This window comes from Schistocerca serialis, chromosome 1 (assembly GCF_023864345.2).
Source record: "Schistocerca serialis cubense isolate TAMUIC-IGC-003099 chromosome 1, iqSchSeri2.2, whole genome shotgun sequence".
Lineage (NCBI taxonomy): Eukaryota > Metazoa > Arthropoda > Insecta > Orthoptera > Acrididae > Schistocerca > Schistocerca serialis.
The window spans coordinates 944,054,643-944,076,961 of record NC_064638.1 but is presented as its reverse complement, the minus strand read 5'-3'; the positions used below and the strand labels follow the sequence as shown (position 1 = coordinate 944,076,961).

The 22,319-nt window shown below is 42.9% G+C and overlaps 1 protein-coding gene across 1 annotated transcript in view; it reads right to left on the bottom strand.

Moving 5' to 3' along the window:
- Positions 1-6,011, bottom strand: part of LOC126412518 (acidic phospholipase A2 PA4-like) — a 221,180-nt gene extending 215,169 nt beyond the window's left edge. The window contains exon 1 of the mRNA XM_050082151.1: positions 5,923-6,011. The gene's annotated coding sequence lies outside the window, so the exon portion shown is untranslated. The remainder of the gene's footprint in view (positions 1-5,922) is intronic.
- Positions 6,012-22,319: the final 16,308 nt, after the last annotated feature.

Sequence of the window (22,319 nt, the reverse complement as noted above, 5' to 3'; positions counted from 1 at the left end):
ACGTGACTGCGGAACGTTTCGCAGGTGGTAACCTGTGTCCGAAACTGTCATCCATCAAAGCAACAGAGAATCGCATTCGTCGGAGACCGGGCCTGTCTACACATCAGGTAGCTCCATCTCCTCTGCTGGCGAGCGTGGAAACCAGTCGCGATCGCTGAATAACAAACAATATTGCGGGACATCTGCCTAGCGTCCGTCAACGAGTAGTCACGTTTGCTACTGAAGGGGTGACCTAGCGGCAGGAGCCGGCGCCTGTAACTTTGACGCTCTGTAGCGTCGTTGGATGACGTTTCTGATTAGCCTACTCGTTACTATTCTCGATTTGTTTCTTCAGACACGCTCTACAACCCCTCGAAGTTTGTCGTAATATTTCTGGGACGCCCAGTGTATCTATTCCGAAAGCCAGTAAATACAGTCTGAATGAAGTAGACCTATCTGCTAATCAGATGTATTAAGTAGCTACACTAACTATCCTAAGATCGGCCCGTCTTAGTTTCGAAGTTTCATTAATATTCTTAAGAACACAAAACATACAATTCATTTTTGTGCATGTGAACCGTCGTATTTAACCGTTTAACGCATGAGTTTTTCCGTTTTAAGTATTTCTTATAGAAGAGCATACCAGTCATATGAAAAATTGACTTTTTTCTTGAAACTTCCTGGCAGATTAAAACTGTGTGCCGGACCGATACTCGAACTCGGGACCTTTGCCTTTCGCGGGCAAGTGCTCTACCAACTGAGCTACCCAAGCACGACTCACGCCCCGTCCTCACAGCCTTACTTCTGCCGGTATCTCGCCTCCTACCTTCAAAACTTTACAGAAGCTCTCCTGCGAACCCTGCAGAACTAGTACTCCTGAAAGAAAGGATATTGCGGAGACATGGCTTAGCCACAGCCTGGGACATGTTTGCAGAATGAGATTTTCACTCAGCAGCGGAGTGTGCGCTGATATGAAACTTCCTGGCAGATTAAAACTGTGTGCCGGACCGAGACTCGAACTCGGGACCCTTGCCTTTCGCGGGCAAGTGCTCTACCAACTGAGCTACCCAAGCACGACTCACTCCCCGTAGAGCACTTGCCCGCGAAAGGCAAAGGTCCCGAGTTCGAGTCTCGGTCCGGCACACATTTTTAATCTGCCAGGAAGTTTCATATCAGCGCACACTCCGCTGCAGAGTGAAAATCTCATTCTGACTTTTTTCTCTTTTGCAAAATATCTTTGTTTATACTTGCCACTGATAGGAGAGCATACGAGTCAGATGAAAAATTGACTTTTTTCTTTTTTGCAAAATATCTTTGTTTATACTGCATACGTGCAGTACAGATCAGACTGGTAAAAAGCATGGACCGTAGAACTCTTATCGTTTCTACAATTTATTATGTTTCCAGAAATTTGTTACAAATCCTGAATTCCACTAACTAAGCGCTACCGATATAGCATTTGCTACGAAAAAAGCACTGTAGCTCAGGGTGGCGAGATGCGCGAGAACTTTAACTGCTTCAGAGACTAGTTAAAAGACACACAACTTTCACTCCCACCTAACCGTGACATATCTAGGTATTCAAACGGTATATGAAAAGATATCATGTTAAATGCTTATTTAATCGTAATATTGCAACGAGAAAAAGAGAACTTACAGACTGCAATGACCCACCAAAATTACCTTTGTGAACAATGTGATGTTGCATTTCCTTGAAACCAAGATTAAAGTGATGGCTTTCTGGGGCAGAGTTCCGGTTCAGATAGTTCAAATGGCTCTGAGCAATTTGAGACTTAACATTTAAAGTCATCAGTCCCCTAGACTTAGAACTATTTAAACCTAACTAACCTAAGGACATCACACACATGCATGCCAGAGGCAGGATTCGAACCTGGGACCGTAGCAGCAGCGAAGTTCCGGACTTAAGCGCCTAGACCCGCTCGGCAGAGTTCCGTTCAGTTTCAGAACCATTGTGGATAATGTGACTTTAGAAAAATGTATCGTCCTTCATTTAGTTTGGATGTCAAATTTTCATAGACTGTAATAAAGATCTAGGTGTAAAATTGGCTACATTCGGAAATATATGTGACACCACCCACGATATATTTAAAAATAAAACCAGACAAGAAACGAGAGTAAAATTTCATAAAGCTATAGGTCTTCCAGAAATTTTTCATAGGAGTGAATACTGGATACCTACATAAAGAACATCTCGTAAGATAGAAAGTGTAGAAATGAAATTTCCAAGAACAACAAAAAGCTACTCAAGAACGGACTGTAAAAAAATCGAAAGAGTGCAATGACAACTAACAGTAGGGCCAATTGAAAGCAGCATAACTAAACAGCGCAACATCTGGTACGAACAAGTACAAAGAACGGACAGTAAACTATTTGCGTAATCAGCGTTAGCTCATAGACCGACGGGAAGAAGATAAGTTGGAAGACCTAGGGAGACATGTCCAGATAGTTAGTGAGAACGGAACAGATTCAATGCCTATTCCATGATGGGTCGAAGTTATATCTATGCAGTGTTTCAGAGTCCTTGCATCAAACGTCTAGGGTCGAAAGATCGCGTGGTAGGGAACTACCTCTGTCAGAGGCAAAATGTTTGCTGACGCTTCCCGGCAACACTAGGTTCCTTTAATATTCGACGACCCTGGGACGACGAGATTAGACACGGTTAGCAGGGTCTGCCAATCAGGTGTGCTGCATACCACCTGCTGAATCAAAGTGATAAAGTTATTTTTATTAAAAAACTTTAAGAACGAGCGTCCCTGAGCAGAAAAATTTATTTTCGAAGCGAATTGGGAACTTAAGTTTTGCCTGGCGTAATGCCCTACGTACAGAGCAGAAGACTGGATTATAAACGCAACACAGGACATTCGCAGGCTGCAGAACACCTACACCCTGCCGCCCTCATGGCCATGGTCAACACAGAAGGCCGGGAAGTTTCAGTGAATATTTTGTCTCCAAAAAAACGTTCCTCCCCTTGACGTGATCTATCATCCCTAGACATTTGTTGTATAGGTTTCACTACACCTTGTATATATTAAGAGCCAAAAGCAACATCTCAAACTAGAAGCTGTAAGGAGACCCTATAGCCGGCCGCTGTGGATGAGCGGTTCTAGGCGCTTCAGTCCGGAACCGCGCTGCTGCTACGGTAGCAGGTTCGAATCGTGGCTCGGGCATGGATGTGTGTGATGTCCTTAGCTTAGATAGGTTTAAATAGTTCTAAGTCTAGGGGACTGATCACAGATGTTAAGTCGCATAGTGTTTAGAGCCCTTTGACCATATATATATATATATATACATATACATATAATTTTTTTGAGACCCTATAAATCTGTTTTACCTGTAGGTGTTGTACCAGTGTAACAACTTCGTTCATAACATGTTATAAGGAAGTACTGATGGAATGATTGAAAATTAGCCTTTAGGGATCCGTATCGCAATTGGTAAAAGCGGAACGCTTAGAGGATCGCTTCGTTGTCCGTCGGTCTCTCTGTTTTGCCTGTCCGTCTGTTAAGACCCATTATTCTCAGTAACGGGTAGACATATCAAGTTAAAATTTATGTTGCATACTAAGGTCTACGGCCCCTTTGCAGTGAACACAACTGAAGCTTCTAAGACAATGCAGTCGAAAGATAGGTCAATTATGTTACATATTTTGATACTCCGAACTCACTCGTAGAAAACGATAGTGTACTTCCCGTTGACCTAGAATCATGAAATTTAGGAAGAAGCAACATTTAGAAGTAGAAGTAAAAATCCGAAAAAAACATTAATTTGTAATTATCCCGTACGAAATTTTTTTGTGATTTTTGTTCTCTCTATCTCTCTTTTAAGACCCCGTTTTATCAGGAACGAGTAGATGTATCAAGTTGAAATTTGAGTCACATAATGAGCTCTTCGGTCCGTTGGTGGTGCAAACAATTGAAGTTGCTAAGTCAATACAGTCAAAAGATCAGGCAATTTATGTCACGTATTTTGATACTGGCAAACTCACTCATCAAAACTTGCAGGGTACTTCCTGTTGGCCTGGAATCACGAAATTTGGCAAGAAGCAAGGTTTCGAAGTACAAGTAAAGGAAAAAATTCTAAAATTGTTGTTTTGTAGTTACATCACGAAAAACATTATTTTTTGTGAATTACTGTAATCATATTTAAGTAAGCAAATACATATTTTATGAAATCTTCTCTCTTTGCACGTGTAAACTTTAAGTCCTCTGCTCGCTGGTTTCTGTATGTGCAGGCTAGTCTTAGGAACTACTGTAGAAATTCTGATACAGTCTTGGTATTATTGTGACCGATATCTTTCCAGTATTAATATTGATAACAGGCAAAAATCTTCGAGATTCTCGATTCCCGGAATAGATGAACTACCTATATTCATAATTACCTTTGTACCGAATCACGACTCTCTTGCCCAACTTAAAGTCCCGAGCGACTGGAAAAAAGCGGAGGTGACGCCTGTATATAAGAAGGGTAGAAGGATAGATCCTCAAAATTGCAGACCAATATCCTTAACGTCGGTTTGTTGCAGGATTCTCGAACATATTCTCAGTTCGAATATAATGATTTTCCTTGAGACAGAGAAGTTGCTGTCCACGCATCAGCACGGCTTTAGAAAGCATCGCTCCTGCGAAACGCAACTCGCCCTTTTATTCAGATGATATCTTGCGAACTATGGATGAAGGGTATCAGACGGATGCCATATTCCTTGACTTCCGGAAAGCGTTTGACTCGGTGCCCCACTGCAGACTCCTAACTAGGGTACGAGCATATGGGATTGGTTCCCAAGTACGTGAGTGGCTCGAAGATTTCTTAAATAATAGAACCCAGTACGTTGAACTCGATGGTGAGTGTTCATCGGAGGTGAGGGTATCATCTGGAGTGCCCCAGGGAAGTGTGGTAGGTCCGCTGTTGTTTTCTATCTACATAAATGATCTTTTGGATAGGGTGGATAGCAATGTGCGGCTGTTTGCTGATGATGCTGTGGTGTACGGGAAGGTGTCGTCGTTGAGTGACTGTAGGAGGATACAAGATGACTTGGACAGGATTTGTGATTGGTGTAAAGAATGGCAGCTAACTCTAAATATAGATAAACGTAAATTAATGCAGATGAATAAGAAAAAGAATCCTGTAATGTTTGAATACTCCATTAGTAGTGTAGCGCTTGACACAGTCACGTCGATTAAATATTTGGGCGTAACATTGCAGAGCGGTATGAAGTGGGACAAGCATGTAATGTCAATTGTGGGGAAGGCGGATAGTCGTCTTCGGTTCATTGGTAGAATTTTGGGAAGATGTGGTTCATCTGTAAAGGAGACCGCTCATAAAAGACTAATCCGACCTATTCTTGAGTACTGCTCGAGCGTTTGGGATCCCTATCAGGTCGGATTGAGGGAGGACATAAAAGCAATTCAGAGGCGGGCTGCTAGATTTGTTACTGATAGGTTTGATCATCACGCGAGTGTTACGGAAATGCTTCAGGAATTCGGGTGGGAGTCTCTAGAGGAAAGGAGGCGTTCTTTTCGTGAATCGCTACTGAGGAAATTTAGAGAACCAGCATTTGAGGCTGACTGCAGTAGATCTACAATTTTTCTGTCGCCAACTTACATTTCGCGGAAAGACCACAAATATAAGGTGAGAGAGATTTCGGCTCGTACAGAGGCATATAGGCAGTCATTTTTCCCTCGTTGTTTGGGAGTGGAACAGGGAGAGAAGATGCTAGTTGTGGTACGAGGTACCCTCCGCCACGCACCGTATGGTGGATTGCGGAGTATGTATGTAGATGTAGAACCCACAGTGCGCGAGTACTACTCGGACTCGACGAATCTTTTTTGATGTCCCGAGCTTTAGGTCCTTTTTCTGCCGATAAAACAGCCACCCCAAAATCGCGATTTTGTGCAAATTGGATTCGGTGAGAGGTCGTATGACTGACCTGAGAAGGCGGCGGCGGCCGCGGGCAGAAGGCTGAGCGAGGCGAGCAGCACGAGCACGACGGCGGCGGAGGCGGTGGCGACGCCGAGGCCGGCGGGGGCGGCAGAGGCGGCGGGGGCGGCGGCCGGCTGCGCCTGCGGCCACGACCACGACCAGGGCCAGGCGAGCGCGCGCGCCGGCAGCTGCTGGGGGCGCCGCATCACGACGGCGACTGAGCGCGCGCGCGCGCCGCGCCGCTTTTTACAGCGGAGGCACGGCCAGCGGCTAGAAAGTCACGCCGCCGCTCCCACTCCGGAGGTCGCCGGCCGGCGCGGCGGTGCGCGCACCTGCCTGCTGCCCGCCTCCCCCACTTTTGCGTGGTCCACACCACAACACAGTACCTCATTTGCTTTCGAGGGTCTCATTGCAGTCTTATCATCTTGCAGGAGTTCAAGAAAGTACAAGGTGCGACCAGAGAATACGTTCAGATTTTCTATCTATCTTCTCAGCGATCACAGGCCCTGTAGACCACGCGCTGCATCAACGACCTGCTTACACCGCCTTCTATCTCTCGCAGCCCTCTCCACCCTGCGGAAATTCCTAATGCTGCGATGTCCTTCTCTATGTCATCTTTCCACCTTGTATGAGGTCAATCCAATGGTCTTGTTGCCTGGAGAGTTCCTTCAAATGCTTTCTTGGTGATCCTGTTGTTTTCCATTCTGGCCACATGTCCAGCCCATTGCAGTCTCCTACTTTTAAATTTCTGGATGATAGTGGTTTGCTTCATTAACTGATAAATTTCATTGTTCTTTCGAATTCTCCATGCACCATTCTCCAACACAGGTCCCCAGATTTTTCTCATTACTTTTCTTTCGAAAACATTCAGTTTTTCTCTTTCATTCTTTGTAAGCGTCCAGCTTTCTGAGCCATATAGTACTATGGGGTGGATAATAGTGTTGTATATCTTCATCTTAGTGGTGATTGACAAAGCTTTACTTTTGAGTGGGTTGCTCAGTGAGTACATACATCTTGACCCTGAGGCTATTCCTTCATTTATGTCCATTGTTGTGATATTTTTTTACTGTTGAAACGTGATCCAAGGTATTTAAACTGGAGAACGTTTCTGAATTTAGATTGTTGGTCAATTTCAAAGTAAGGATTTGGGTTTATGACTCGACCTATTTCCATATATGCGGTTCTCCCTCCGTTAATCAATAGGCCGATTTTGCTGGCACTGTGCCTGAGAGATCTGTACATGTCTTTTAGTTCTTCTTCAGTTTCACTCAGCAACAGTGTATCATCTGCATAAGCCAGGAGTTTTACTTCACTGTGTTCGAAGCCGGCCGTGGTGGCCGTGCGGTTCTAGGCGCTCCAGTCCGGAGCCGCGCTGCTCCTACGGTCGCAGGTTCGAATCCTGCCTCGGGCATGGGTGTGTGTGATGTCCTTAGGTTCGTTAGGTTTAAGTAGTTCTAAGTTCTAGGGGACTGATGACCACAGCAGTTGAGTCCGATAGTGCTCAGAGCCATTTGAACCATTTTTGAACTGTGTTCGAATCGGAGACCATTGTATAGATGTAAATTACTCTCCCGAATCACTTTCTCTAATGCAAGGTTGAAGAGGACACATGAAAGAGCGTCTCCCTGTCGTAAACCTGTTTTAAATGGAAAGGTGGGGGATATGGATCCTCTGAACTTCACTGCTGCCTGGGAGCCATCCATGCAAAGTTGTATCATCCTAATGATTTTACTGGGTATACTAAATTCTCGTAATGTGTTGTAGACTCTACTTCTGTGGATGCTCTCGTAGACTCGCTGGAAGTCAATGAAGAGACAGTGGATGTTTTTGTTAAATTCCCAGTATTTCTCAAAGATTTGTCGTATAGTAAACAAATTATCAGTTGTGCAACGGTTTGTTCGAAATCCAGCCTGGTAATCTTGAAAAATGTTTTCTGTGTAAGATTTAAGTTTTGCCAGAATGGTCATTGACAGGATTTTGTATGTTATGTTCAGCAAACTGATTCCTCTGTAATTTCCACATTCCATTCTGTTTCCTTTCTTGTGTATGGGACAAATTATCGCAGTTTTCCAATCTTCAGGCAGTGCTTCAGTTTTTCAGATCATTGTGATAAGGTTATAAATTTCTTTGTGTAGTTTGCTTCCGCCCTCTTTTAACATCTCTGTTGATATCTGGTCCTCGCCTGCTGCTTTGTTGTTTTCGAGCTTTTGAATGGAGTGGATCACTTCCTGTTATGTGATTCTACATTCGTCATTATTAATGCTGTCACTCTCAGACATTGCATAATTGAAGGTTATGTGCGGATCAGTTCAATTTAACACTTCTGAGAAATACTCTTTCCATCTTTCTAGGATACCTTCCAGCTGCGTTAGCATATTTCGATTTTTATCTTTTATGAATAGGTTTTCACTTTGATAACCTCTCTTGCTTTTCTTTGTATTTTGAAACAACTTCTTTGAGTTTCCTTTCCTGCTTTCCACTTCTATAGATTCTAGGATTCCAGTTAGATATTTCCTTTTCTCTGTTCGTAGAACTCTTGCTATTTCTCTTCTAACCGCATTGAACGTCTCCCTCCTGTCCTCACTCTCCCTATTATGCAGCCACAGCGTCCTGGCTTCTTTCCTCCTTCCTTTTAATACAATCAAGTCACATTAATCTGACGACCGCCTATGTTCGGCGTCAATTTGCAGTAACCACTCACAACGGGAGGTGGCAACGCTATTATTGGAGGATATGAAAGGCGCGTCGGGTGGATGCAGAAAACAATGCAGTCATTGTCGTAATGCAGAAACTGAATGATTTATCTGTCGTCCACAGAACGGCCTGATCGTTGGCTTTAGTGGAAACGGCCAAGTTCGTAAACCACTCGGGGGCCGTTTCGGTTAAATCATACCACGCCTGGCAAAATTTTGTTATCCGAAACCAACGTCGCGGCAATTGTGGTGCACCACAGTCCACGGATGACACGGGTGAACGACGACTGCGGAGATGTATACAGACGAAGTGAAGTGCAATTGTTGAGCAGCTAACTGCTCCGATTTACCAAGAGGCTACCAACATAGTCTCCTCCACGACCATCAAGCGGATGTTGCTGTGTATGGGCCTATGCAGAGGGCACCTGGTTTATGCACCCATACTGACTGCTGTTCATCGGCGACGAAGAGTGAAATTAGCACGCCAGTACCGCAACTGGACGTCCACTGGGAGACGATAGGTGGGTATTTCACAAGAAGGACGTTTTATGCCCCATCGGACAGATAGCAAACACTCTACACCACTCATCAGAAGGAGGAGGGGGCGTTATGATTTGGGGCATGTTTTCGTGGTATTCCCTGGGTGGACTCATCATTCTGCAAGGACAATGTATCAACACAAGTATGTACGTATCCTTTGGGACCGTGTCCATCCCTACATGCAGCGTGTCTTCCCTCGGCACCGTGGCGTCTACCAGTAAGACAACGCAACGCGTCACAGCTCACACTGTACCTGCGTCGCTCGAAGAGCACCACAGTTTACCGAACTCTCCTTGCTACCTAACTCCCAGGTTTAAACCAAATTGACAATCTCTGGTACCATCTGAATCGGGGAGTTCGCGCCGTGGATCCTCAACCGAACTTGTCAAGGCACGCAGTCGGCATGACTCAATATCCCTGTCGGTACCTTCCAGAAATTCATTGAGTCTCTACCTGTACGGCTCACAGAGGTCTGTGGTGCAAAAGTGGTTGTTCAGGCTTTTGACAGGTCGACGCATTAATCTCACTGGACAGCTTAAAAACAAAATGAGTACAGACACACCAACTAATTATTGGAAAAAACTACAAATCTTAAGCTATATTTCCACATAGCTCCCGTCAGTTTGCAGGCATCTGTTGTAGCGTGGCATAAGCGTTTGTATGTCTTCCTCGCTGGCTGTGGTGGCCGTGCGGTTCTAGGCGCTTCGGTCCGGAGCCGCGGGACCGCTGCGGTCGCAGGTTCGAATCCTGCCTCGGGCATGGATGTGTGTGGTGTCCTTGGGTTAGTTAGGTTTAAGTAGTGCACGTGACTATTCGCGATGTCAAGACTCCTTTTGCTCTAGTCTTTACTGGTGATGAAGTGTTCCTCCGTTCTATTGATTATCGTTTCGATTTAGGAGTTTCGCAAGCGAGCCAGGTACCTTCCCTGGCCGCCAGCTTGCTGAGAAAAAGTACGATTTTTCTTTGTGACTTCTACAACTCCACAGACCCGTACTTCCTTAACCAAACATGGACACACACTTCGTCCGTCATCGTACAACTGATCTGGTCCTTTATTAAATTGTCGAATCCATCTGCTCACCATTGAATCAGTCATTACATTTTACCTTAAATACTACTAATCTGTCAATGAATGTCGACTGATTTGGTGTTCTTCGCATTCAGAAAACGGACAAAAAATCAAATCTCTCAACGGCGGGATTTTCAATCAACTTCTTCACACTAGACAAGCAGTATACAGCGAAAACGACACACAAAGAACTCAAAATTGTGTCATCTCCTTCTTGTCTCAAAGCATCTACTGCGCATACACTGAACTGCGCCGGCCGGAGTGGCCGAGAGGTTCTAGGCGCTACAGTTTGCAACCGCGCAACCGCTACGGTCGCAGTTTCGAATCCTGCCTCGGACATAGATGTGTGTGATGTCCTTAGGGTAGTTAGGTTTAAGTAGTTCTAAGTTCTAGGGAACTGATGACCTGAGAAGTTAAGTTCCATAGTGCTCAGAGCCATTTTAACACTGAACTGCGTTTGTAGCACTGTCACGGAAAGAAATACAAAGGGAAATTATTTTTCGTATGTTCCTCATGATATGAGGCCCCTCGTATTAAAATTTCAGTTCTGATTTAATTTAATGACGTCTACGTAACTAAATTGGCTTGGTGGCTAAGCTGGTAAGAGTCATATTATCTATCGAAAGGTTTAGGATTCCAACTTCAGTCGGTTCTAGAACGTTTTCTGTCATTTATCCATTCCATCCCGCTGGTCATTATTTGTATGTGTGAAAAAATGCCTCTGCTCACACAATTCATGCACCGTGCCGAGATTGGGGAGGGTGGGCTTTCTTGTGTCAACAATACAGACAGCAGTACTTTAGATACAACGACAGAGGAGAGGTAGATGTGGAGAGGCCAGACTGACGTGGGTCATCAGTCTTTTCAGGAGTTTGGGTAACTGTCTTGTCTTATGTGACCTTAGAAAATTAGGCATAAAAGCTTTGCTATGCTGATATTACGGATGGGTGAAAGAAAGGAGAAACTACAACCATTACATTTTCCGATGTAATGATGGTATTTTCTTACATACAATACTTTGGAGGTGGAAAAGACCCGTATCGAAATCTCCGGGTGGGACAACAGTAAGAGGATGTATTCATCAGAGAAGACAAATCCAATTTTCTACAGGTTGGAGCGTGGAATGTCAGATCTCTTAATTAGATAGCTTGGTTAGAGAACTTAAAAACAGAAATGGGTAAGTTTGAGTTGCATTTGGTGGACATTTAGACAGCTAAGCAAAACTAAGGACGAAAGTAACTTTCGCATGATGTGTTATTGCGAAGTAACACAGCTCGATGAAACTTGGACCAAACATAGAAAGAACAGCTACAGTATATTACAGATGGTAACTGAAAGAAACATTCATTGAGACGAGCAGAAATGACACTTTTATTCAAAGACAATAATTACGCTGAAGTCACCGCGATTTATAATGACGTGTGGACGTGCTGCAGTACATCTCCTCACAACATTCCATACATGCTCGATGGGATTTAAGACTGGGGAACGGGCAGAGAAGTCTATTCGCCTTGTATCCTCTGGTTCTAAGAACTCCTCCACCCACCCTGTTCGATGTGGTCATACATTGTCATCCATAAAAAAGAAGTGAGGACCAAATGCACCCCTGAAAGAACGCAAATGAGAAAGATTCCAGCGTCACAACAAGGTTGACCGATGAGTGTACCTTATTCAAAGATTTGGATGTCAGTGCGCACATGTGACATTACGCCTCCCCACACTGTAGCACATGGACCACCAAAACGACATTAAGTGTTCCCACCTCTCGCCAAATGAGGGTGCATCCAGAATCACTACTCAGACTGAATCTGCTCTTATCCTAGAAGAACACGCAACCATACTCCAGTCCAGTCCTTCCTGATATGTTACAACCCAACACATACTGAAATGTTTTTTTTTTTGTTTCTATAAACAAAAGTAATTGCAGTATCATTTAATTTTCATTTAATTGCTCTATTCACAATCTTTTGGAATTTAAAAAAAAAGATTAGTTTTATATAAAAGAATAAAATTATTTAAAACTACAGCAAAAAGGGCCAAGTAGAGTGGCAAGACTATTTATTCTGCGGTGTTTGTTTCAGTAGGAGGAACTACACTGGAAGCAAGCTGGGATAGCGGCCGTCAGTGGAGTTCCGTGAAATTCAATTGGCAAAAGTGTTTAGAACTTCAACATCAAATTATTATTATTATTAATATTATTAATTCCTTTAAATCATTATGTGGAGCATAGGGCTGCAACAAAGGATCACCATCTTGTTGTGTCTTCTGCTAGTATCTTCATTTTCTCCCATCCTATTCCTTGCTTATGGCCTTCTGCTTCAACTGACCGTCTCCATGTCATTTTATGCCTGCCTCGTCTCCGTCGTCCTTGCGAGATCGAAACAAGTGCTTCTCTCGCAATATGCTCTTCTAAGAGCATGTCCTAACCATCTCCACTTCTTGCTTCTGATTTGCAGCTCAATTGGCTTCTGGTTTGTTCTTTCCCAAAGAGTGTCGTTAGAGATGACATTTGGCCACCGTAACCCCAGGATGTTCCTCAGGCATCTGCTGTTGAATGTCAGCAGCTTGTGGATTAATTGTTTTGTCACTTTCCATGTTTCACATCCGTAAATGAGCACCGATTTTACATTACTTTTAAATATCCGCAATTTGGTCCTCAGTGATATTTCCTTCGTTCTCCGGATAGAGCGTAGAGTTGTAAAAGCTCCTCTTGCTTGTTGATGCGGCTGTTAATATCCTCCGTTGCACCGCCATCTGGTGTAATCATGATACCAAGATAGCAAAACTTATTCACCTTCTCAATTATCTGGCTCCCAAGCTTAAGCTCTGCAGTGCTGTTATCATTTGCCCGCATGTCTTTAGCTTTTTGGGTGTTAATTTCCAAGCCAACTTCCTTCGCTGCAGATTTCAGATCTTCTTGCTTCTCTTTCACGTCATTAAGGCTGTGGTATAGAAGGCAAAAGTCATCTGCAAAATCTAGGTCTTCTAGATGTGTCCCATTGCTCTCTTTTATTCCTCTCACTTTATCTATTGCTTGCGCCATTACAAGATTAAGTACTATGTTAAAAAGTATCGGTGAGAGCATGCAGCCTTGCTTAACTCCTGTTTTCACTGCTATTGGATCTGAAAGCAGACCTTGATGTTGAATCTGGCATGTGTAGTATTCATACATGCACTTAACGAGAGCTATTATTTTCTTGGGGATTCCAAAATTTCGCAGTGAACTCCAAATTTTTGTTCTAGTTATACTGTGAAATGCCTTTTCAAAGCCTACAAACAGCATGTAAAGTGGTGACTGGTATTCATATGAATGTTCTGCTATTATTCTCAAGGTGTTTATCTGGTCAATGCAAGAGGGACCTTCTCCGAATCCTGCTTGTTCCCTTCTTATTTTCTTGTCTACATGTGCTTTTATTCTATTTAGGATTATTCATGAAAAGATCTTACTTGTGACTGACAGGTGATGCCTCTCCAATGATCACAAACGGATATGTCTCCTTTTCTTGGGGAGCTTGATGAGCAAGCCTCTGTTCCAGTCATTTGGTACCCATTCATTCATCCATATGGCTGTTAGGAGTGTATGCAAAATTTTTGCTGTTATAGAGGGATCTGTATTGATTTAAGTGTCAGGAAGTCATTTCTGAAAGTATTCGTATGGAGTGTAGCCATGTATGGAAGTGAAACATGGACGATAAATAGTTTGGACAAGAAGAGAATAGAAGCTTTCGAAATGTGGTGCTACAGAAGAATGCTGAAGATTAGATGGGTAGATCACATAACTAATGAGGAAGTATTGAATAGGATTGGGGAGAAGAGAATTTTGTGGCACAACTTGACCAGAAGAAGGGATCGGTTGGTAGGACATGTTCTGAGGCATCAAGGGATCACCAATTTAGTATTGGAGGGCAGCGTGGAGGGTAAAAATCGTAGAGGGAGACCAAGAGATGAATACACTAAGCAGATTCAGAAGGATGTAGGTTGCAGTAGGTACTGGGAGATGAAAAAGCTTGCACAGGATAGAGTAGCATGGAGAGCTGCATCAAACCAGTCTCAGGACTGAAGACCACAACAACCACAACAACAACAGAGGGATCTGCTTTAAGTAACTCTGGGTTGATGTTGTCCAAGCCTGGCGCTTTACCGTTTTTTATTTGTTGGACAGCTTTGGCGGTTTCTTCTCAGGATGGCGCCTCTACGTTAATTGGAATATCTTTTAGGAGTTCTTCCCCATCCACATTCAGCTGAGTTACACTGTCATCTGTAGTTTCGCGGTTCAGAACGTCCTCAAAGTGTTCTCTCTATCTCTGCACTTGGTCTTCTCGATTGGTGAGTAGTTTTCTTTGCTTGTCCTTGATTGGCATATCGCCCCCAAATTTCTTATTTGACAGTTTTCTTGTGATGTTGAATAGTGTCTTGTTATTGCCTCTGTTAGCTGCTGCCTCTGCCTTAGCTGCGAGATTATTGATGAAGGTTCTCTGATCTTTTCTGAAACTCCTTTTCACCATCCTATTGAGCATCAAAGGCATACATTAAACTGGAATTTTATGATGGTGCCAAAATTGTCTGTTAGTTTAATATTTTGAATGGATTTTATGTGGGAATATCAAGTAGTTATAGATCTAGGCCACTGTGAGACTATTTTAAGGAAGGGAATGCCAATGCAGGTACAATTTAAGGAACATGTAATTTACGCAGAGATCCTGCCTAGTTGTCTGAAAATACGTTTAGAGATTGCTGGAGTAGATACCGAAACTGGAAGAATTGTGGTAGTTGAATTGGAAGAACATGTGGAGCGTCAATCATAAAGGGAAGTACGGGTTGGAATGAAAATTAAAGAGAAGGCTGATGGGATAATAAGGTCAGTGTGAGGGATGAAAATGCGTTATTAGGAGCCTTGTGAGAGAATGTAGGAGTATTTTCACCCTTTCTGGGGTCAATGAAGTACTTTCAATATAAATTTAAAGTCAAGAAACAAGTAAAATTTTTTATGTCCATACCAACATCTCTGGCTTACAAAAAATTCTTTTGGGGAGGTACAGGCAATGCTCAACCGGGGAATAATTGAGATGGCAATTTCGTTGTTTAGTATATCACTTTTAGGTGTTCCAAAAATTAATGGTATAATTACGCAGGTTCCGGACTCACGACTTATTAATGCAATCACTGAAATGGAGACAGAGAGACGGGAGAGCTAGGAAGAATTATTGCAGAAGTTTCATGTGGTGCAGATTTTTTTCTTCCTTCAGCTTGAGGTCGAGTTACTGACAGGGCGAATTAAACATTTCATGTCGTCATATAAGGCATTCTTAATGTTTGGTAGGTGCTATGAGTTCAGATGACTTCCCATGAGACTTAACACGTTTTTAGCAGCATTCATATGTGAGTTAGATAGTGTTCTGCAGGAGTCATGGGATGAGTAATGTGGTAAGCAGGCAATAAGCAGATTGCAGAAAATAAATGGGAAGAACACAATGACATGCTCGGTAGGTTGCTTCATACAACGTGCAGTCACGGCGTGACAGTCACTTTAGAGAAATCAAGTCTTGGTACTTCACAAATTAAATTCTCGGGAGATGTTACAGCGAGAGAAGACTTTTGCGAGATCAATCGAAAATTAAGATAGTACAGCAATTTCCGAAACCTAAAACAAAAAATATAGTGTTTATGTCTAGGATTAGTAAACTTCTATAAAAGACTCATAAATTTCGAAAGATTGGATTGTCCTCCACCCCCCCTCCCCCCCCACAAAGGTTGTGTGAGGTGATTTGTAAGAATGTAATGGGATGTGAGATGCAAATGTGGAAACATAGTTCCAGGCATTAAAGTCACCCCTTTATGTCTGCCCTCATACGTCATTCAGTTTTCTCATTGCAAAATACATGATTACGGGCAGTGCTAAGACAGGTCAAGGCATTGCCCTGTTCCAGCAAGCTGGAAAAGAAAGAACGGTAGTTAGGAAGAGGATTGCATTGGTTGCCATCTGCTGACGAAGAGCCAAAAGAATTTCTCAGTGCCAGAGCTAGAGGTACTTTTAATAGTGTGGGTATTGCAGGAGATTAGATTTTTCTTGTTTGGATGCATGATCATGATCTTTACAAATTGCAAGGCAGTTTTCTCCTGATGGCGAAACTCACTCATGGGTGATTCACTCGTTAGGTACTTTACCTTCAAGAATGCGGGTTTGTGCTTTATATGTACCAGATACAACAAATACCCTTGCAATTGCTTTGTCATGCTTGCCTGTAGGGTTAGCCGATGGAGTAGAAGAATCACTTCAGCGTACACCACATCAAGAACGTTTCTTTTCAGCATTATATTGCGATCCCCGAGTCCAAAATAGTGGTGGCGAAAGACAAAGACCCCACACTTCCCGATATTAAGAGTAAGCACAAGGATACAACCTACGCTCAGATTAGACAATACTATTTACTGGGAAATTGAAAGTTGTTAAGGTGGAGGCATTTGGATGATCCTCAGTGTCTGCTGTGTATCCATGATGAATAGCTAAATAAACTTGTGTGGTATATCAATCTGAATTATTCCAACTTCGGGCTGAAGAAGTACTTTAGGAATCTTAGAACCACATGCTATTTCAATGATATGAAGTGTAGCATACGCAAGGTCTTGTTGGCATGTGAGGACAGCCAGAATGTGAATCCATTGACTACTTCAAACTAGCTACTCTTAATCCCCCCTAGTACCATTGAAATTGTGACACTTGCGGCAACAGATCTTGGTCCTCTTCTGAGAAAGAACAGCGGATGCCGGAGTGTTCTCGTCACAGTAGAACGCAGCTCAAAGTACACGACCGTCATGCCATTATGAAAAGTAGTGGGATGCACCGTGTCAGGTGCATTTGAGAGGCGATTTCTGTAGGAAGTGGGGTCTGTGCAAAAAGTAATTTCTGATAATGGATCATAGTTTTGCGGTTTTGGTCGGGTCGGTGGGTGGCAGTGCTTAAACAAGACTGAATACACTAGCGTTTATTTCAGCATACCATCCATCATCCAGTCTAGCAGCGATGTACATGGAGAATGAAGGAGTCTATGTAGGATGTATTATGAAAAGCAGCCCATATCGTGTGATGTTCTCTTGACTTATTTACCACCAGTTACAATTTTGAGGAATCACCCACCATCAGATAGGATCTGGGAGACTGTAGATTGTCCACCACAGTGAGCCCTCCAACACAAAGAAGTTGTAAAGTTGGCGATTACTCATGTTAAAGGTGTGGCACGCAAGCGTAAGGAATGGGTAGATCGGAAGGCAACCACACTGGAGTACCGTGTTGGCAGGGTAGTGTTGGCGAGATCTCAGAGATTATCAAACAAGCAGAAAATGCAGTATCGCACAATGTTCTCATTGTATACCGATCTGCTACAGTACGTCTTGGTAGGGTTGTTCACAGGAAGGCTGTAGGGCTAGAGTCCATTAATACGGGAAAATCATAGTTGCTGCATGATGTGCTGAACATCAATCCCTTTATTAAGAGATCATGTTCGCTGGGTTGACGAGAAATGAACCTGCTGTTCATTTACTGACTTACGATGAGTTTTTTGAAACTTAGGTACTTTAAATCATTTAGTTACTTATGTGATATTAAGTGATTTCAATTGTTGTTTACAGTCCCGGGAAGCGCAATAGACTGAAGTAATGTTCATTAATTTCGAGAGAATTTTAATCGTGGTCTGTCTGGATTTAATTATTGTGTGTTACAGGCAATTTTTGCTTTAATTGTAGGCCGTGGTTCTCTTCGAGACATTTTGGTGTGTTGTACTGATTGAGAAGATGATTATTACGTGAAACTATAATGTTAAGGGGGTTATTAGATTGTAGATAATTGAGGGCGAGATGGAAAAGAGATCCATTCTAAGGCAGTATTTGCAAGTATGAATGTAGTAGGATAGGCTATGCAAGGCCGCAGGCAAACAGTCGTGGTATAAACTAAAGAGTGTGAGAAAACGTGCAGAAGAGTGTGAGAAAACGTGCAGGCAAGAGTCAGGTAATCTTTTGAGTCAGAGTTATTCATTTCTGTCCCCTGAGTACTGGTAAGTCTGAATGATTTGACTCTCATCAACTTGAATGCGTAATGTCTTAAAGAGCTTGTGAGTCGAATCTTAGAGATATAGAGATTAATAAGAGCTGTAGTCCAAATCGAAGGGGTGCCGGAATGATGGAAGTTATGTTTTGTTCATGTCGGGTGTGCTGGAACTGTAAGTAATGAGTGTGTGGGAAGGAGAGCCAGCTGCGCCAGGGAGTGTTGGGATTGCGAAGATTTGAGGTACTGTGGGGGAGAAGTCAAGTTATTGATAAGGAGCCGCGAGTAACTATTAAGAGTAGAACTGGCAGGCAATTTTCGTGCTCTATCTTGTTAGGAGAGAAGACCAGCGAAATCAGTCAGTGCATTAGGTTAAAGAACCTGCCAGAGAAGTCGTGCACTAAGTAATAGGAATCACGTCGCATATTGATACAACCGGCAATGAGCACTTTTTTCTTTTTTTGCTAACATATATTTCAGTTTGGGTCACCGTATTGAGAACGGAATAAGTCAAGGATGAAGAGATATCAAACGGATACCAACCGTTGCGGAGAAGCACTATGAAGAAACGGTATAGTGGACAATGTGTGATTATGCTAAACAAGATGTGTGCAGAAAGCTGCGAAGTCGAGAGGTATACTACACTGGAAAAAATGAGATTGAGCAAACAGGGGAGCTCACGGATAAGAATGTGGTAAGATAAATTTTTCACGAATTTCATATTATTTTTGAATGAAGATTTGCTCGAAAGTTTGTAGAAACTGATATGTAAAATTAAGGGATCATGTAATGTAGGTGCCAGTAAGAACAGAAAGGAAAATCACATGGTGCACAGTTAATTTATGTTTCATATCAACAGAATAACAATGGACCCATGTGTGGAGGGCATAATAACGAACATGGGAGAGCATGACGAGAGGAGTGAAAGACGATGAGGAGAAAGAGAAAACACACTGCAGAGATGCGATGAACGGATCAGAAAGGAAGCTAACAGACAGATATGAGACAGGGAGTAGGAAGTATTAAATTTTGTACCTTTTTTAACATGTTAATTATCAAGGGATTACTGGTTGAATAGGAAGAGGAAGGGAGCTGAATGATGAACATTTAAATCAATCAATAGGGAAAGGAAACTGACAGCATATATTGCGGATTTTGGGTGATGACATTTAGTTGCATGTGATCAATGCAATTATAGCGACTGGCTAACGTTAAGGAATAACCGAACTGTAAGTCCAGGAGCATAAATGGTGATGGAGGACGATGATTAATAATAACTAACAGCTAACTAATGTTTTCAGGTGTGAGTGAAAGTGTACCGCAAGTTTTGCTAGAAGGAAAAAACGAGAGTCATTACTGAAAGTTGTTAGGATCATGTAGAAAGGTGGTCAAAGTATGATCTGGTGTGTATTGTAAAGAATACTGAGCGATAAATGTCAAGATATTAAAAATTTAGCCATGAATATGTTAAGAAATGAAAATTTTTAGGAATCTTTATTTTTGTAATCAACAATATGTATAAAATTACTTGTTGTAAACAAATTATTTTAATGTAAAAGATAGGAGATTAATGAATGGTAATCTAAAATCTTAAACGATGTGGTTAAATAGTTGATAAAAATAAATGTATTAGTATAGACATGTGTAGTAATATTTTTGGTAAAGTTACGTGCAGACAGCTGGCACAGAGAGATGGTGGCAAGACTGACAAAGAGAGACAGCTGACTTGGCGGCATGAGTGCTGTTGGGTAGGCGCACCTGATATATTCTCGAGGCCGTGCAACAGCTCTGTCTCGAGGGAATAGTCACAGCCGTATGTCAGCTGGTTGCCACACGGAAAGAGAAAAATGGGAGAGGCCAGTCCAGCTACCACGTCCTATTATTTTCTTGGGAGCTATGGGTTTAGAAAAGTTGATTGGGAAAGGCTACACTGTGTCTATTCTGGTGTAATAGCTCCCGCATTAATTTCCTTCCCTATGGCGGAGCCGATGAGAGGCATCAGCCGGAGGCTGAACTTCCTCGCATCTTTTAGTTCATTTATTTCTTTAATTAATACTAATCTAAGGTCTGATCATTTTTATTAACATACGTTTGATTTTGCCAGGGCAATGAGTGATTCATCTGCAATTTGTTCCTTAGTACTTGTTTCGTTTCATCCTGAATACATTCTTTTCATGACTTTGGCGATACAGGATGCAACTTTTCTGGGAAACTGTGTGGGACCTAGTGTTAGTGGGACGGGTAGGTATATACAACCAAAGCCCACCTGGCAAAAGAGGTGGCCCCTCAGGAAGTCTGGAGGAGAATAATCCCAAAGAGGCATCCTGTGCTGAACCCTGAAGTGACGATCACCAGGACGTCGAAGTGTACAGAGAGCTACCAGCGGAACAAGAGAACTGCAGACTCCAAGGCGGAGAATACGATTGCAGACACTATGAGGGACTCAACAGGACAATATAATGTCTTTCAAGAGAGTATCCTATGGCGAAGGGGAACATTAATAGCATTCTATTCCTATAAAAGGAGGGTCTCTGGAATGTGACTGAAGCACTTTCCTATGTTTCCTGAAAGCGATGAACCCTCAGGGCCAATGTTTTTTCCCCACTTGTGAGGGTGGAAAGTGTCATCTGAGAGCAGAGCCTGTGAAAACATTCGGGTGCGCTTTCGCTATTCGCGGAAACGTCTCTAATTGACTTTTGCTTACAGATTCAGTAGGTAGGAGCTGGACTGTTATTGCATGATCTTTTCATTGGTAGTAACCTATGAGCCAGTGCTCCAGTTATCTCTGGGACTTGTCGGTTGGTTGGGTTATTTTTGGGGAAGGAGACTAGACAGCGAGATCATCGGTCTCATCGGATTAGGGAAGGACGGGGAAGGAAGTCGGCCGTGCCCTTTCAAAGGAACCATCCCGGCATTTGCCTGGAGCGATTTAGGGAAATCACGGAAAACCTAAATCAGGATGGCCGGGCGCAGGATTGAACCGTCGACCTCCCGTATGCGAGCCCAGTGTCTGACCACTGCGCCACCTCGCTCGGTGGACTTGTCGGTGAACGTAGCACAGCACTTACAAAAGCGAGCAGTCTGGGGGACTCTTTGGTTACCGGTAGCGTTCGAGAGAGTTTGTTCTATTCAGCAGCAAGCAGTCTTGGACTTGGCTTACACACCTACAGTAACTCAGTCTTTTCATGCTGATGAGTCAGGGACGTGGAGGGAAGTAACTAGCGATATACATCTGCCTATCTCGTTACAGATGCAGCCGCTTCTTCAGAAACTGCGACGCTTCTTTTGCTGTGGTAGTTGTCAGCTCAGTGATGGAAAGATAACTCCGCGGCGCTGCGCATCGAACCAGTAACGAAATTAAAGAGCGGTCAATATACATTTCATTTAACATGGGATTGTTCGATTTTGGGCACACATGCGTGAGAGGCTTACCGTAGTTTACTAATGTACAGTTTTGAGCTTTGAGCTATGTCTCTTGCTTCCCTTGTGATCGAGTAATCACTCGTGACGGTAATTCATCGACGGGAACTTGTGACTTACTTTACTGTACTATATGGCAGAACTCTTTTCCTTATTCCTTGAGAGTGTGGTCTTACCTCTCAGTGTTTCAATTGAACGTTAATATCATTATTTTTCCTGTTTATGAGTTCTTATGTTGGTCTATTTATCTTTTAATTTGCATTTGCTTAAATTTTTATAAAATTGAGGAAAGTTTCTTGAAACATTAAAATTGTAATATCTTGGACATTGCATATAATTTCATCGTTAAGAGTTGGTACCTCTCCTTTATTGTCGCCGTAACTCCGTTACTAGGGCTAGATTTTCATTACCTGAATTTCTTAGCAGCTGGGGTACTTGCTAGCGTTTTCCACTGCGCGACTGTTTTAATTAATTGCGTTAGTGGGAGCAGTTTGTGTCACGTGGCTCCAAGGGTAGCAGGAATTTTAATCAACTTCGCTTCGAAGCTCAGACTTCTCGCAAAGGCATATGTCCGAATAGCTTCTTCTCGGTTACTAAAGATTTTATCATCGACGGGATGTTGCATCCTAAACTTCCTGCCTGTT